The sequence below is a fragment of the Callospermophilus lateralis genome, chromosome 11, assembly GCF_048772815.1.
Source record: "Callospermophilus lateralis isolate mCalLat2 chromosome 11, mCalLat2.hap1, whole genome shotgun sequence".
NCBI classification, from domain to species: Eukaryota; Metazoa; Chordata; class Mammalia; order Rodentia; family Sciuridae; genus Callospermophilus; species Callospermophilus lateralis.
In genome coordinates this window covers 78,948,602-78,963,174 of record NC_135315.1, presented here as the reverse complement: position 1 = coordinate 78,963,174, position 14,573 = coordinate 78,948,602, and the positions used below count along the sequence as shown (strand labels likewise).

General features: G+C 35.0%; 1 pseudogene; it reads left to right on the top strand.

Annotated features, from left to right (window-relative positions):
• The first annotated feature begins 5,142 nt into the window (after nucleotides 1–5,142).
• On the top strand, nucleotides 5,143–5,320 carry LOC143388483 (small nucleolar RNA U3; annotated as a pseudogene).
• The last annotated feature ends 9,253 nt before the right edge of the window (nucleotides 5,321–14,573 follow it).

Genomic DNA, 14,573 nt, shown 5'->3' with positions numbered 1-14,573 from the left:
CATTCATATATGGAATCTAAAAAAGTTTATAACTTGGAAGTCGACAGTAGATTGATGTAATGTTACCAGAAGCTGGGGAGACTAGGAGGAAAGGAGGGATGGGAAAAAGTTGATCAATGTTAAGTTAGGTAGGAAAAACAAGTTCTGAGGTACAAATGCACAGATAGGTAAATATTATAACAATAATCTACTGAACATTTCAAAATGCTAGAAGAAATGATTTTAAAAGAAATGATAACTGATTAAAAAATAGATATTTTTATCCTGATTTAAACTTTATACAATGTATTTGTGTATTAAAACATCCCTTGGTACTCCCCTAGTATGTACACTTTTTGATTTTTATAATTCTGTTTAAAAATAAATTTAAATTAAAACAGGAGTAATCTAACTGAAACAAAACCTCACATATATTGGAATTTAACACGTAAAGAGAATGCATAAAAAGCAATCCAGACTTAATGAATCAGTACAAAAATGCTGTTATATAAAATCAATATAAGAAAAAATTAGATTCTTATCTAACAAAATGTATGAAAATAAATTGACAGATAAAAGGCCAATTGTTAAAACATAAACATAAAAATTTCAAGAGAAAACGGAAGTTAATACTTTTTAGATGTGGAAAGATTTTCTAAGCACAAGAATAAAATAAATCACAAAACAAAGGAATTAAAACTTAATTTCACACATACTTAAATAGGAGCACCATGAACAAAACAGAGTGAGAAAGGGCAAGTTGAGCAAATATTTAAAAGGTTTCTGACCCAAATAGTATTCATATTGATAACTTCCTTCCACTTATGCGCATCTTATATTTCAGTCTAAATCAAGTTCTGCTTCAACAGGCCTTTGCTGATAATTCCAGCACTTGCAGTGTATACCATACATTTTGGTACTTAATTATACATTATCTTGCATAATCCCTAATCCTATATGTGTATGCTTTCTCATGCAGGTCAAATCATAAACTCCTTGAGAGGCAAGACCATGTTTTATAGTGCTTCTGTTAACATAGAAACCCAGATTGTGCTAAGCATATAGAATGATTATTCATGTATCAATTGACTGGCTTCATTGTCCTTCTAAAATATAGATCAAGGAATCATAAGGAGATGTGCACCCTCTTTCCCCAATTGTTAATAAAAAAATGAATTTCAACTCCTTTCAGAAATATAATAGAACTGTCAAATGTACATAAAATAAGCTATTTAAAGAGTGAAACATAAGTTACAGTTTTGTTTGGTAACTATAAAAATCACACATTGCTTTTTAAGACAGAAGATAAAACAAAGAAAAATATAGGTATTTTGTAAAACCTCACTTGACCAACACAACTCAATCATGCTGAGTTTCTAGTTTGTTTATTTTACCTGCTATTCTACCCTCATGAATTTCTTATTTATGTAAACATCCCTTTCCTTAATCATTGCATGCTTTACTTTTCAGTAGTGATGAACTTCCTTTGATAACTGATTATTTGAAAATGATATCAAAGCTGCCCTTTTTCTGCTTAGAAATCACTCAATGATTTTGATGTTCCAATATATATTATCAACTCTTTCTTCTCTCCCCTCATTCAGGCCTCCTGGTTGTGTAGGACAGCAGTAAGACTAGTTCTCTCGTGATTAAAAGAAACCACTGTGTCTTAGTATGCAATAGCAATTGAGGCCCATGGATCATATGCATCTCCACCATACATGTATTCTTACCATCTTACCTATTTTACTTCTCCCATCTATATTCTTCTGCACCTAAACTACTCATCTTTTTTTCTTGTTTTTTAATTGGTTCTTCTTAGTTATACATGACAGTAGAATCCATTTTGATACAGTAATACAAGCATGGAGTATATCTTTTCTGATTAGAATCCCAGCCTTAAGATAATGGGGTTCACTGTAATGTATTCATATATGTACATAAGATAATTATGTCAAATTCATTCCACTGTCTTTATTTTTCCCATCCCCCTCCCTTTTCTTCATTCCCCTTTGTGTAATCTACTACTAAATTTCTACCCCCACTTATTATGGTTTAGCATCCACATATCAGCAAAAACATTCAACCTTTGGCTTTTGGGGACTGGTCTACTTAGCATGATAGTCTCCAGATCCATCCATTTACTAGCCGATGTCTTAAAGTCATTCTTCTTTATAGCTGAGTAATACTCCATTGTGTGTATATATACCACCTTTTCTTTATCCATTCATCCATGGAAGGACACCTAGATTGTTTCCATAGCTTGGCTATTATGAGTTGAGCTGCCATAACATTGATGTGGCTGCTTCAGTATAGTATGCTATTTTTAAGTCCTTTGGGTATAGACAGAGGAGTGGGCTAGCTGTGTCAAATGGTGGTTCCATTACAAGTTTCCCAAGGAATCCTCACACTGCTTTCCATAGTGGTTGCACCAATTTGCAATCCCACCAGCAATGTATGAGTGTATATTTTCCTTGTTACACATCCTTGCCAACAATTTTTGTTGCCTGTATTCTTAATAATTGCCATTCTGACTGGAGTGAGATGAAAGCTCAGTGTTTACTCATTTTGAGACTGGGACATAAGCAACTTTAGCTTTGATTTTTAGAGCTGCTCCCAATGTTCTCCAGTTTCATGTTCCTACTAATGAACATTCTTAATTTTCCTTTTCTAATATCTTTTACACTGACCAATATGTATCAAATGTATATATTAATGGGATTCAGTGTGATATCTCTATATATGCATACAGTGTGAACTGTACAAATCCACCCTCCCTTTATCCACCAATTCCCCACCATCCCAACTTCTATTAATCACTGTATGACATTCAGGTTGACATTCTATAGCTTCTACATATGAGAACATGTGGTATTTGTCTTTCTGTGTCAATCAGCCTTAATTTTCTAGAAAATTCTTTCTAGAAAATTATCTCATATCCAATGTCTTGGGCATAGTCTTTCCTAGAAAATATGGCCGATGTCATAAAGTCATTCTTCATTATAGCTGAGTAGTAACCCATTGGGTGTATATATACCACATTTTCTTTATCCATTCATCATTGAGATAAAGAAGACTTTCCATTTACAACACAAAAGATCAACATATAGTGGATCTAAATGTAGATATAAAAGGTCTCTAAAGAGATACACAATGGCTGTTGTACTGCTTATTTTCTTTTGTTGCCTCTCCTCAAAAACCACCACCCATCCCCATCTTTTCTGCTTTGTTTTCTGGAAAACTGACTTCTGTGGACTGAATTACTCAACCTCCCTTGCCAGCTGATTTTCCAATCAGTTAGGCCAACAGGTGACATCAGCAAGAAATTTTAGGTTAGGGGAAGGAAACTGTCCTTCATTCTTCCTCAAGCCCTCTTTACTTCAACGCCTTGTCCCCAGCAGTACATGAGCCCCTTCACTGATTACAGCTCCTGCCAAGCAGGATACCCTTGGATCCTGCTTTCAGTCAGCGCTAAAATCCCTTCAGTATTAGTGGTGATAACAACTTCTAACTGTTGCTCATTTCTGAGTGACTCGTGTCTATCCTTTAGTCTCTTAATTCAAACCATCTGGAGTGTACTGTTTCCTGCTGGGACCCTGACTGATTTAACTCCAAAGCCCACAGGATTTGACTCTAATTTGCTTGAATTTATTATAAAACTGAAAGAACATCAGAAGGTAGTGGGGAAAGGTTGAGTCACTGACACAGGTAAAGGAGCATCACAGAGCCAAAGGTTGGCAAAATCCATACAAGCATTGTGCAGAAGATAAATAGCTTTGAATGATAACTTTTGCATATTTACAGTTATCACCAGTGTGTAATTGAGAGCAGGGTATTGCTGCCAACAAACTCAAGAATTTTAGCACTATTGGTAAGATCAATTTTATTGTGCTTATCTATCTTAGCCTGATGAAATTTAAAATTCTATCTAGTTGGAGGCGGTAACACATGCCTATAATCCCAGCTACTCAGAAGGCTGAGGCAGGAGGATCATTGCAGGGCATGATGTAAAGTGGGGCATGTTGCAGCAGAAAAGAGGAAACTTAACTTGCTGGATGCATCTGCTTCCCAGTCCTGGGGCCATATGTGGCTAAGAGAGCACCTAGGGCTTAGCCAGAAGGCATTGCCCTGGGTTGTGATGAAGAAAAAGACCATCTCTAGGATAGGCTCAGAACCTTTCTGCCCTCATGGACATTACTGCATATAGGATGGGTGTAGATGTAAATTCTCCCCACCCTGCTGACCTTTACCCTGATTGGCTCCTGTACATTATATTAGCTGTGTGTTTATTCTCATTAAATGAGATTGAGATCCTGCTTTGTCTGATTGTCCTCCAGGGAGGGAGGGCTGGGTGTGGGCAGCCAGTCGACCTTTACCTTTCTTGGCCTATCCTGGTCCGGCGTGCATCCCAGTCTCTCCCACAGGTCAGGAGGGAATGGGGGGCTAAAAACCCCAACAGATCATGAGTTCAAAGTCAACATCAGCGATTTAGTGAGGCCCCAAGCAACTCAGTGAGACCCTGTCTCTAAATACAATACAAAATAGGCTGGGTATATAGTTCAGTGGTTAAGTGCCCCTGGGTTCAATCCCTGGTACCAAAAATAAATAAAAAAATTAAAAATTCTACCTAATGTCCCTGTTTTGATTCCATTCTTACCAAGTCACTTTCTGACTATAACTTAGGTTCCATATATAAATGCCTACAGAGAAGGATTATGTTGAAATGCAGACTTCAAATATTTCTGCAACTGTGTTTTTTTTTTAATCTCTGGAAACTAAGAAAGAGACATTATGTATGTATTATTACAATGTGGTTGAGTCCATATGCTCTCTTGAGAAATCAGTCTCCTTTATGTGTGTTTCCAACATCAGGCTAACATTTGGAGAAGCAAGGCTCTGGACTATCTGCATTTCTGCCTGTGGCTTGCTTTTGTTATTTTAAAATTCTATACCCCCAAACCTAACATGTTAAGCAACATTTAAAAGAATATGGGGGCTGGGGATGTGGTTCAAGCCATAATGCACTCACCTGGCATGCTCAGGGCACTGGGTTTGATCCTCAGCACCACATAAAAATAAAATAAAGATGTGTCCACCGAAAACTGAAAAATAAATATTAAAAAAATTCTCTTTCTCTCTCTCTTTAAAAAAAATGGACTGCTAAAGACTGTACTTTCAGGGATCATTTCTATAGTTCATTATTAGAATTAAAAAAAGGCTGCTAGATTAAGGGAAGTAATCAGGTATCAGACCTGCTTCTTGGCAGGACCAAGGAACAAAATCTTGATGAAGGCCTCACAGAAGCATATTTCTCACTGTGTGCCAGAAAGTACCTATCTGATTGCCCAGGAAATAAATGCAGTAGTAGCTCCATTACTTTTTAGTCATTAAATGGTGGTTGAGGTTCTGTTAAATCAAAAATAAAATGTTTCTCCATATCCTTGCAAAGGTTATTTCTATAGTTGAAAACTCAATTTTAAGCTACTGTACTATGACAAAAATTATAATTATACATATTTTGACCTTTTCTTCAACTTCCTTTGTGGTTCTAAGTACTGGATGCTTGCTCTAAACACCAGTTTTCATGATTTTCTTGCATGTATATACCATTCTTGTCCATTTATAATTATTTTGTTTCTTAGTTTGTCTGTGACATTTTATGCCAATATGTTAGTTAAAATACTTTTAAGATGGGTGTTTTTGAATACTCTGTGGGTGTTCAGGAGAATAAAGAGACAGGCAATCCAGTTTCTCTTATATAATCACCTGGCTCTCAGAAATTCTGTGTCTGTTGGAGTAATTTCTTATGGTTGGGAATGGTTCATTCTATAATATTCAAAACATCACTGTCTCTCCCTATTATCCCTGAAAAATTCAGAAATTCACAGTCTGAAACCAAATCTTTGATGCTAAATCAATTTACTTAAGAAATATAATAACCTATTTTTCCAGAGGGTGGAGTTATGGTTATAATAAGAATAAAAAGCTTTTGAATATCAAAACGCTTCTCCAAAATCAGTTTTGATTTTTTAGAAATATGTGAATCATCAGCTTTTGATTAAATTCCCCTAAGAATGTGGCATATATTTCACAAAAAAGCAAAAATGCTTGCAAAATCATGCTTCAGCTTTTATTGAATAACCCTGATTATTCAAAAAGAGAGAAGCTGTTGATAAACAAGAAAGGTTACTTTACATTCTTCATAGAATTATCTGAAAAAGTTGAAGAAATTGGCTCATAAGCCATTATTTTCTTTTGCTATACACATATGAGATATATTACTCATTCTTTATTCTTTGTCCTTTCCCCTTCCCAGTTTGCTCCTGTGGGATTTCTAAAGATCCTCTAATAAAACAATAACAGCTACAGCCACTTCTATTCATATATTGACTACTTACTATGCATTTAGCATTTTCCCATATTTTTTATCGTTAATTAAATTGCGGTTTTTCTCCTCAATGTTCTGAGGTAGGTATTAATGGTTTCCCATTTTACAGAAGAACAAAACAAAGATCAAGAGAGGTTAAATAACTTGCACATGCTCACAAAAATTGCTGCTCTTGTATTGACACCCAGGTGTATTAAGACAAGTGCTAAACCACTCTTTAATAGTCTTACAAAAGTAAAGTAGTGAAATTACCCTGATCTATGAGAGAAGATAGGTGTTACATGTTTGGAAGGTAGGTAATTTTTTCAATAGCTGAATATGCTTATCACTTGATCAAGGTATATAAAACTATAAAGAAAATAAGCAACAGTGAGCATTTTGTGTAGCACTAGTAGGACTTCTTAGGGAAAACTAGGGACAACCAGATTAACACCTATATCAGCTGAATCATCAACATATAGCATATGTTATGGGCAGATCACTGACATACTAAAAAAAAACCCACTTTTTTAAAAAACAGAATATTTTAAACCCCTCATGAATACATTCCTGTGTTGTAATATGTTTTAGTCCACTTGAGTTGCTATACCAAAATACCAAGACTTGGTGGCTTATAAACAACAGAAATTTATTTCTCAAAGTTAAGAAGGCTACCAAGTCCAGGATTAAGGCATCAGTAGATTCAATATGTGGCAACCCTGCTTCCTAGACAATCCATCTTCTTTTTAATGCTTTATTAGTACATTACAATTATACATAACAGTGGTATTCACTTTGATATATTCATATATGCACATAACAATTTGCTTCATTTCATTCCCCAGCACTTCCTCTTTGCCTCCCCTTGATCCCTTTCCTCTATAGACAGCTATCTATTCACTGTAACCTCACATGGCAGAAATGGACAAGCAATGTCTTTAGGGTTTCCTTTACAAAGGCAACATCCCCTTCATGAGGGCACTGCTCTCAGGATCTAAATCACCTCTGAAAGGCCCTGTCTCCTAAAACTATCATCTTTGTAATTAAGATTTTAACATATGAATTTGGGATAGTAACATAAACATCCATTGTAATGGACCATATTTGTGCAGTTTATATTAGGGTTTATTTGTTGCAAGGAAATCACAAAAGCTAGAGAGAGTCATTTTCTCCATAGTATATACTCCTAAACTGTGACTAAGAACTCAGAATTGGAAATATACTTATGTTACCATCAGATATTCAAAAACAGAAAAGAGTTATGGAAAATGCTACAAAATAAGACCTGTGTTTTCCTAATGCTCTTTGAATATAACGAGTTGTATGATCAATTATAAATCATTTTTCATTTCTAGGTCTCCAAATTTTTAACCATCAAATAGGGCTATAAATATTCCTGCTCTGCCCTTCCCTGCCCTGACGTACCTAAAAGCTGATCACTTGGTTACCCAACAAGCTGCCTATAGGGTGTTACAGCTTAATGAGAATGCTTATTTTTCAAGTTCTCACTTGGTCCACTCCAATACTTAACAGGAGCTGGAATAGGTGGTATATACAACAACAGAAATGACTTTGTAAACAAACACTTAATGATTCCCAGCCAGAAAATGAGTATGATTTTATGACAAGAGCATAATCATCAAGGGACACAAATAAATCAATGGGAAATGCGAAACTCAAGTCAGGAATTTCTTGTAAACTCTCTGGGGTATAGGCAATGGGCTTATAAAAAACTCAAAAGGAATAAAGAAATCCCATCTGACATTTAGTTCAGACTTTATTAGTGAACATTTTTCACTTAGGATATTCACATGTAAATTCCAGACTGCAGTTTCCTTCTTACTGTCAATGAATTCTGGTTATTGCTCAATTTATCATTAGCAACCATAATAATGCCAACCCTAGAGTCTTCAAGAGATGGTAAACTCACTACTCTCATGTGATTTGGCATTATGGGTCTGGCCAAGTTATAAGCTGAAATATACAACTGGTATTCTGGACTTGCTCTGGAAAATGGCAATTCTCCTGTGGACAGATCTGAGGCATGGTACATTGCATTTTTTCACCTACCAGGGATATTTAATTACTAGCAATGCTCTCATTTGTTAGAAAGCAAGTGAAACTCTTAGAAATTGCACATAGATGGAATTCTCTTTTCTCTAGTAGTGAACACTCACATCCTGCCTACTGCCTTGTCTCATTCACAGTTTTGCCATTAGGCCTCTGCTTAGGAAACACTTTCACATAGACCCAGAGTAGACTAGAAGAACTTAGAAGTGGGTATAAAGATGAAAAAGGGTAAGGAGAAGGAAATGAAATTTTATTTCAGATACTCCACATATTTTTCCAGGCCGATTGTTCCCTAAGCTGGTCTCTTTCCCAGGCCTGTCACCATGAAATTCCTGGAAAATCTGTAAATCTATGCACTTTTATTTAATCCCTTATGAATACATTAATTAAAGAGAAATATGATAGTTTGAGAAACCTATAGTTACTGGGACTTTCCAGAATTATCTATTGATCACATAATGGAGACCATGTCAGTCTAAAGATCCTGAGAACTACCAGACCACCAGAAACTGTCTTGAAATCACCAGACTGATATATCATTCCTACATACCTTCTCATACCTACCCCTCCTCAAGTATCCTTTAAAAGAGGAGCTGGGAACTCTCAAAATATGTCTCTCTCAAGATGGCCACATTCTCCCTTGAATGCGTATCTACTTTCCTTAATAAACCTCTGTCTAGGTCTCTGACTGACACATGCTGAAATTCTTTTACACTAGGTATGTCAAGACCCTGCTCGTCCTAAGGTAATATCCTCCTTTCTTTCTGGGAATTCTTTGGAAACTTTTCTGTAGACACCTCCTCTCCAGTGACTATTTACAATAGTTCTTTCACTGAACTATAAATAATTCCATGTAGTAAGAATCTGGGGAGCAGCTGACTATCCTACCTACTGAGTACTGTCTGATGACATTTGATGAAATCAGAATTCTTGCTATGTTGGTGTGGAACTACCAAGGCTAAAGAGACTCTTGTTAAAAAAATCAAAACATTAGGTGTTAAAATCTTGAAGTCCCTAATGAAATTTCTTGACTCAAAAGATGAAATATGCCTCAAATTCCATTTAAGTATCACAATCTTCTTTACTAAAACAGTGACATACTTTTGTCCTAGAAAATCTGTATGTGTCTCTGTATAGGTGTGAGACTGTGTACATAATTTAGTATGATACATTAAATTAAGACAAATCCTAGAACAATAACACAGTGTATTACTTCACAAATCAAACTGTTGATTTAAACTTTCTCATATAACCAAACCTCTAAAACCTCACCTAAGCATTAGAAATCATTTTCTCCAATTATATGGCACAATTCTTTGAAATGATTACTAAGCTACAGATTTGAAGACAAACAATGTACATTAATGACATATTGCTATTTATATCATTCTCCTGAATTTATTTTCCAGAACTCCAGTAGGTATTTAATTACAATATTTCCACATTATCATTCAAAGTGCCTTACACAAATCAACTGCTACTGCCTTCAGAGCTAAAGACTGCCATGAAGAATGGTAGGGACATATGTCTCTTTGAGTTAACTTTCTTGGGATTTTGATATTTGCGTTAGAATATTACCCCCCAATGCCTCTGATCTGTATAAAGCTAATTATATGCTACTATTAAAGCAGATTGCAAGAGATGTTGACAGTTGGAAAGGCCTAATGACCAGCTGGATGGGAAAATTTCATGTTGTCAAAATGGTAAGATTGCCAGGATTTTTACATGCCATTTATTTGCTACAAACATGAATACCTAACTCTTGTTTTGAAATAAACATAGCCTGTTAAATAATCACATTTGGAGTATGAGAGAACCCCAAAGGCTAAGAGGTATATTCCATATTTTGAGAGTTGTAATCCTTCACTACCTAAATTCATGCTGAATTATAGAATTTTTTGCCTCAAACTTATTAAAATGCAATGTACAAAAATAAGGAAAGACATCTAATATAGTCACTGTGCAAGAAACACTGAAAAATGAGCCTATGATTCAAGGACAAAAATCAAATGTTATATGATGTCTTGTAGCCTTCCCTACCCCAATAGTTGAAGGAACATTTTTAACTAGTTGTGACAACAAAATAATAATACCATTCACATACTGCTTTTTATTTTAACTATTTTTTAGATATTATCTTATTTGTCTTCATAACAGTTCAGTGATATGGGGATTTTAGACCTAGACTCCTTTCACTGATAACAGAATGCATTTCATTGGGATAAAAAAATAACCATTTGGTATCTTCTCTCTCCTCAAATTTTTTAACTTTTTGCCCCACTGACCCCTTCAATCATCTCACTGTATTCTTAAAAAATATTACTTCAATCAGCAGACCCATTTCAATTTATTTAATTTTCATGACAACCCTATGAGCTTAATTTTTAATCCCTAATCCCCATTTTATGAAGAAATGAAAGCATTTGTGTGTTTCCTACCAGTGCATTCACAGGTCCCTTGAATCTCACCTTCACAAAGACTTTACTTCTATAATTCTGTCTTATCTCTACTTATCAATTTCTTTCTTTGTACTGAACCAAACTAACTGCTATTCAAATATACCTCATTATCACTCAAAACCAAAAATCCTCCATTCTCTATTTTCCTTCAATGATAACAATCCTCCAAACACTTATCTATATCCACTAACTCAACTTCCTAATCTTCATTTTATTGTTTAAACTATTATATTGAAATACTCTTTAAAATAGTAACTCAAATTTGTTGTTTTGAAAAAGCTTTAACCAAAGACACTTAAATTTTACCCAAGCCAATGGTGCAATCTCTGATCTAATTTTATTTACTCATCAGAAACACTTAGTATGGATGACAATGCTCTACTTGCAATATTGTCTGGTTTTTCTTCTATTTTAGTACCCTTTCTCAGTCTCTCTTGCAGGCTCTTTTGCTTCTATACAATTTTAGAAGTTGGGGTATTTCAGAACTCTTTCTTTATCTTTTTCCTCTGGATGTTTTTTTTCTGAGTTATCTCATATAGTACTATGAGTTAACATACTATCTGTACACATATCATCTATTTGAAATACTGTTCAAATCTATAGCTTCACCTTCAAATCACTCTTTCCTTTTAAGGATACCAGGCATTGGATTTATACCAAAATCTAGTACACTTTTACTTTAACTTGAATACATCTTTTCTGAACTTCAGAAATCATACACTGTATCTGACTCATTATTCTGTATTGCCACTTGGAACATCTAACAGACCTCTCAACTTTACCAGGGCCCAAATAATATAATTTCACTTCTTATTTTTAAGAGAGAGAGAGAGAGAGAGAGAGAGAGAGAGAGAGAGAGAGAGAGAGAGAGAATATTTTTTTTTGTAGATGGACACTAACACAATGCCTTTCTTTTTATGTGGTGCTGAGAACCCGGGTCCTGCACATGCTCGGCAAGTGCTCTACCGCTGAGTCACAATCCCAGCCCCAAGATAGATAATTTCACTTCTCAATCCATTCCTGCCAATCCTTCTTCATTTGAGTAGACACCAAGCCATTGAAGCCCACCAGGTAGAAATCATGCTTGGTTTTTCTCTTACCTTCAAATTTCTGTTTTCATCATCAATAAGTCCTATCATATGTCCAAAAGCCTATTTCTGAAACAGTTTACACTATTAAAATATCTTGAATCCATTTCCATTGGATTCAAAAACCCTAGTCCAAGTTACTATAATTTTTCACTTGGACTACAGTAATATTCCTCTAATTTGTCTTCCTTTTTCTACTTCTTTCCATCTACCTTCAGGGCATTTCCACCTACAAAATGTCTTCTTCACAAGGTTCTCTTGAAAACATTAATCCAACCATGATGCTTTCTAGTTTAAAGCCTTCCAGTGTCTCCCCATGAATCTTAAAAGCCAAACTGCTTGCCAAGGATTAAGGATTACAAGGTGTTACACGATGTAGCCTCTTTCTTTTTCTCTACTCTTAACTCCTTCCTTCATTATACTCTAGTCTGACTGTTCTTAGTCAGCAAACTTTATTTCATTTCAGGGTCTTTGATATGAATTCCTTCTGCTTGAAGGACTTTTCTCTCATCTCTTTGCATGACTGCCTTTTTCTCATCTTTAAAGTCTCAATTCAAATGCCATTTCCCCAGAAAGGTTCCCCAACCACCCAGTCTATACTGGTTACCTGCTTATCTCCCTTTACTCATCAGTACTAGAAACGTTATTATTTGTTTGCATCTTTGTGTTCCCCATTGGAATACAATTTCTTGAAGACAGGACTCTGTACATTTCATATCCTTAGCACCCAAATGTATTTGTACCACAATAGGCACCCAATAAATATTTATCAACAGATTTCACTATGAATTTACAATCAGAGATTCAAAAGTTAGTGAATTGGGGGAGGAGTGGTTACTTGACATTACTAAAAGTGAAATGGGAAATACCATTAAGAAGCTAATCCCAATTATAGAGCAGACTTCATTGCAAAAATCCAAAACCAGACAAATAAATGGATAGGTGTTTATGCCATTTTACATCTTCTGTTCTTTTGACCAATCTGATAACCTCTCTATTTTCAAAGTGATTTCATATTCTTGGAAGTATATAATGTTTGGTAGATGACTAAGAACTTAATTTGCCAAAGTTCTTAATTAATGTAAAGTAGGTATTTATAGGTCAAAGAACCTTGCCAAATAAAGTAAAATAAAACATAAAATAAACCATCTCCTTTTTGTAACCACAATGTGATAAAATGGGCATTACACATCCTCAAGATTGTTACACAAATTAAATTATGGAGGCGTTTGATTTTTGTAGTCTCTCAATCCTCTTCTCTCTCCCTTAATATTCTTTTCCAAAATACCTTGCTTACTATTTTCTTAGAACTTCTGTAACAAAATACCTGAACTTAGGTAGCTTAGAACAGAAATTTGTTCTCTCACATTTCCAGACACCACAAAGTCAAAATCATGATGTTAGTAGGATTAAGCCCTTCTGGAAGCTCTGAGAGACAATCTGTCCCATGACTCTCTTCTAGCTTCTAATTGTTGGTGGTAATTCTTGGCATGCCATAGCTTATGGTTACATCATTTCAGGATTTTCCTCCATCTTCACATGGACTTCCTCTTTGCACATATGTCCACCTTCAAATCACTCTCTCCTTTTAAAGATACCAGACATTGGATTTATACCAAAATCTAGTACAATTTTACTTTAACTTGAATACATCTGCATAGGTCCTATTTCCAAATAATATAATGTTATAGGTACTGGGGGTTAGAACTTCAGTATTTCTCTTTTTTTAAAGAGAGAGAGAGAGAAAGAGAGAGAAGAGAGAGAGAGAATTTTTTAATATTAATTTTTCAGTTGCCGGTGGACACAACATCTTTATTTTTTTAATGTGGTGCTGAGGATCAAACACAGTGCCCCATGCATGCCAGGTGGGTGCATTACTGCTTGAGCCACATCCCCAGCCCCAACTTCAGTATTTCTATTGCAAAGGTCATGACTGAACCCATACATCTTGATTCAGATCTGTTACTGTTATAGCAGCTTATATTTCACATTGATATTATGCAAATACTTCTCTGAGCTTTTGGTTTAATAAAGAATGAGTCTGTATTTTATAAATTTGGACATAAAAACTCTTATTCTTTAGAAAGTGTATGTTAAGCCTCCAGATAATAAATGTCAAATATAGGAAATCCCTAAATTCCTATTTCTAATACAAGCATGCTATTTTGGCATTTTTTTTTCTTTTGACTTTTTGCCTTGTCTTTCAAAGAGAGACAACCATCTGTCTAACTTGGTTAAAAAGTATCTTGGCAAATACCAAGTATTTGACACTGAACCGAATAGAGATTTAAGGAGAGAGATTCACTTTAATTAAATTATTGCCTCTAAAGATTGACAGAAGTATCTGCTGCTGATTGGTGCCATTTTGAATGTTGCCAAGAACTGGGGCAACCTTCAGGGTATTCTCCTCTACTAATGAAATAAAGTTAGTATCATCATACAAAAAGAGTCTAGAAGGAATATACTAAGTTATTACTGTACTATCAAGACTAATTCTTAGCCAATGGTTTTTAGATCTTATTTTAGGAAAATCATTAGATCATTTCACATGAATAAAATATGATTCCTTGTTCCCTCCTATCTTTCTCATTTAGTGTTCTATTGTGGACT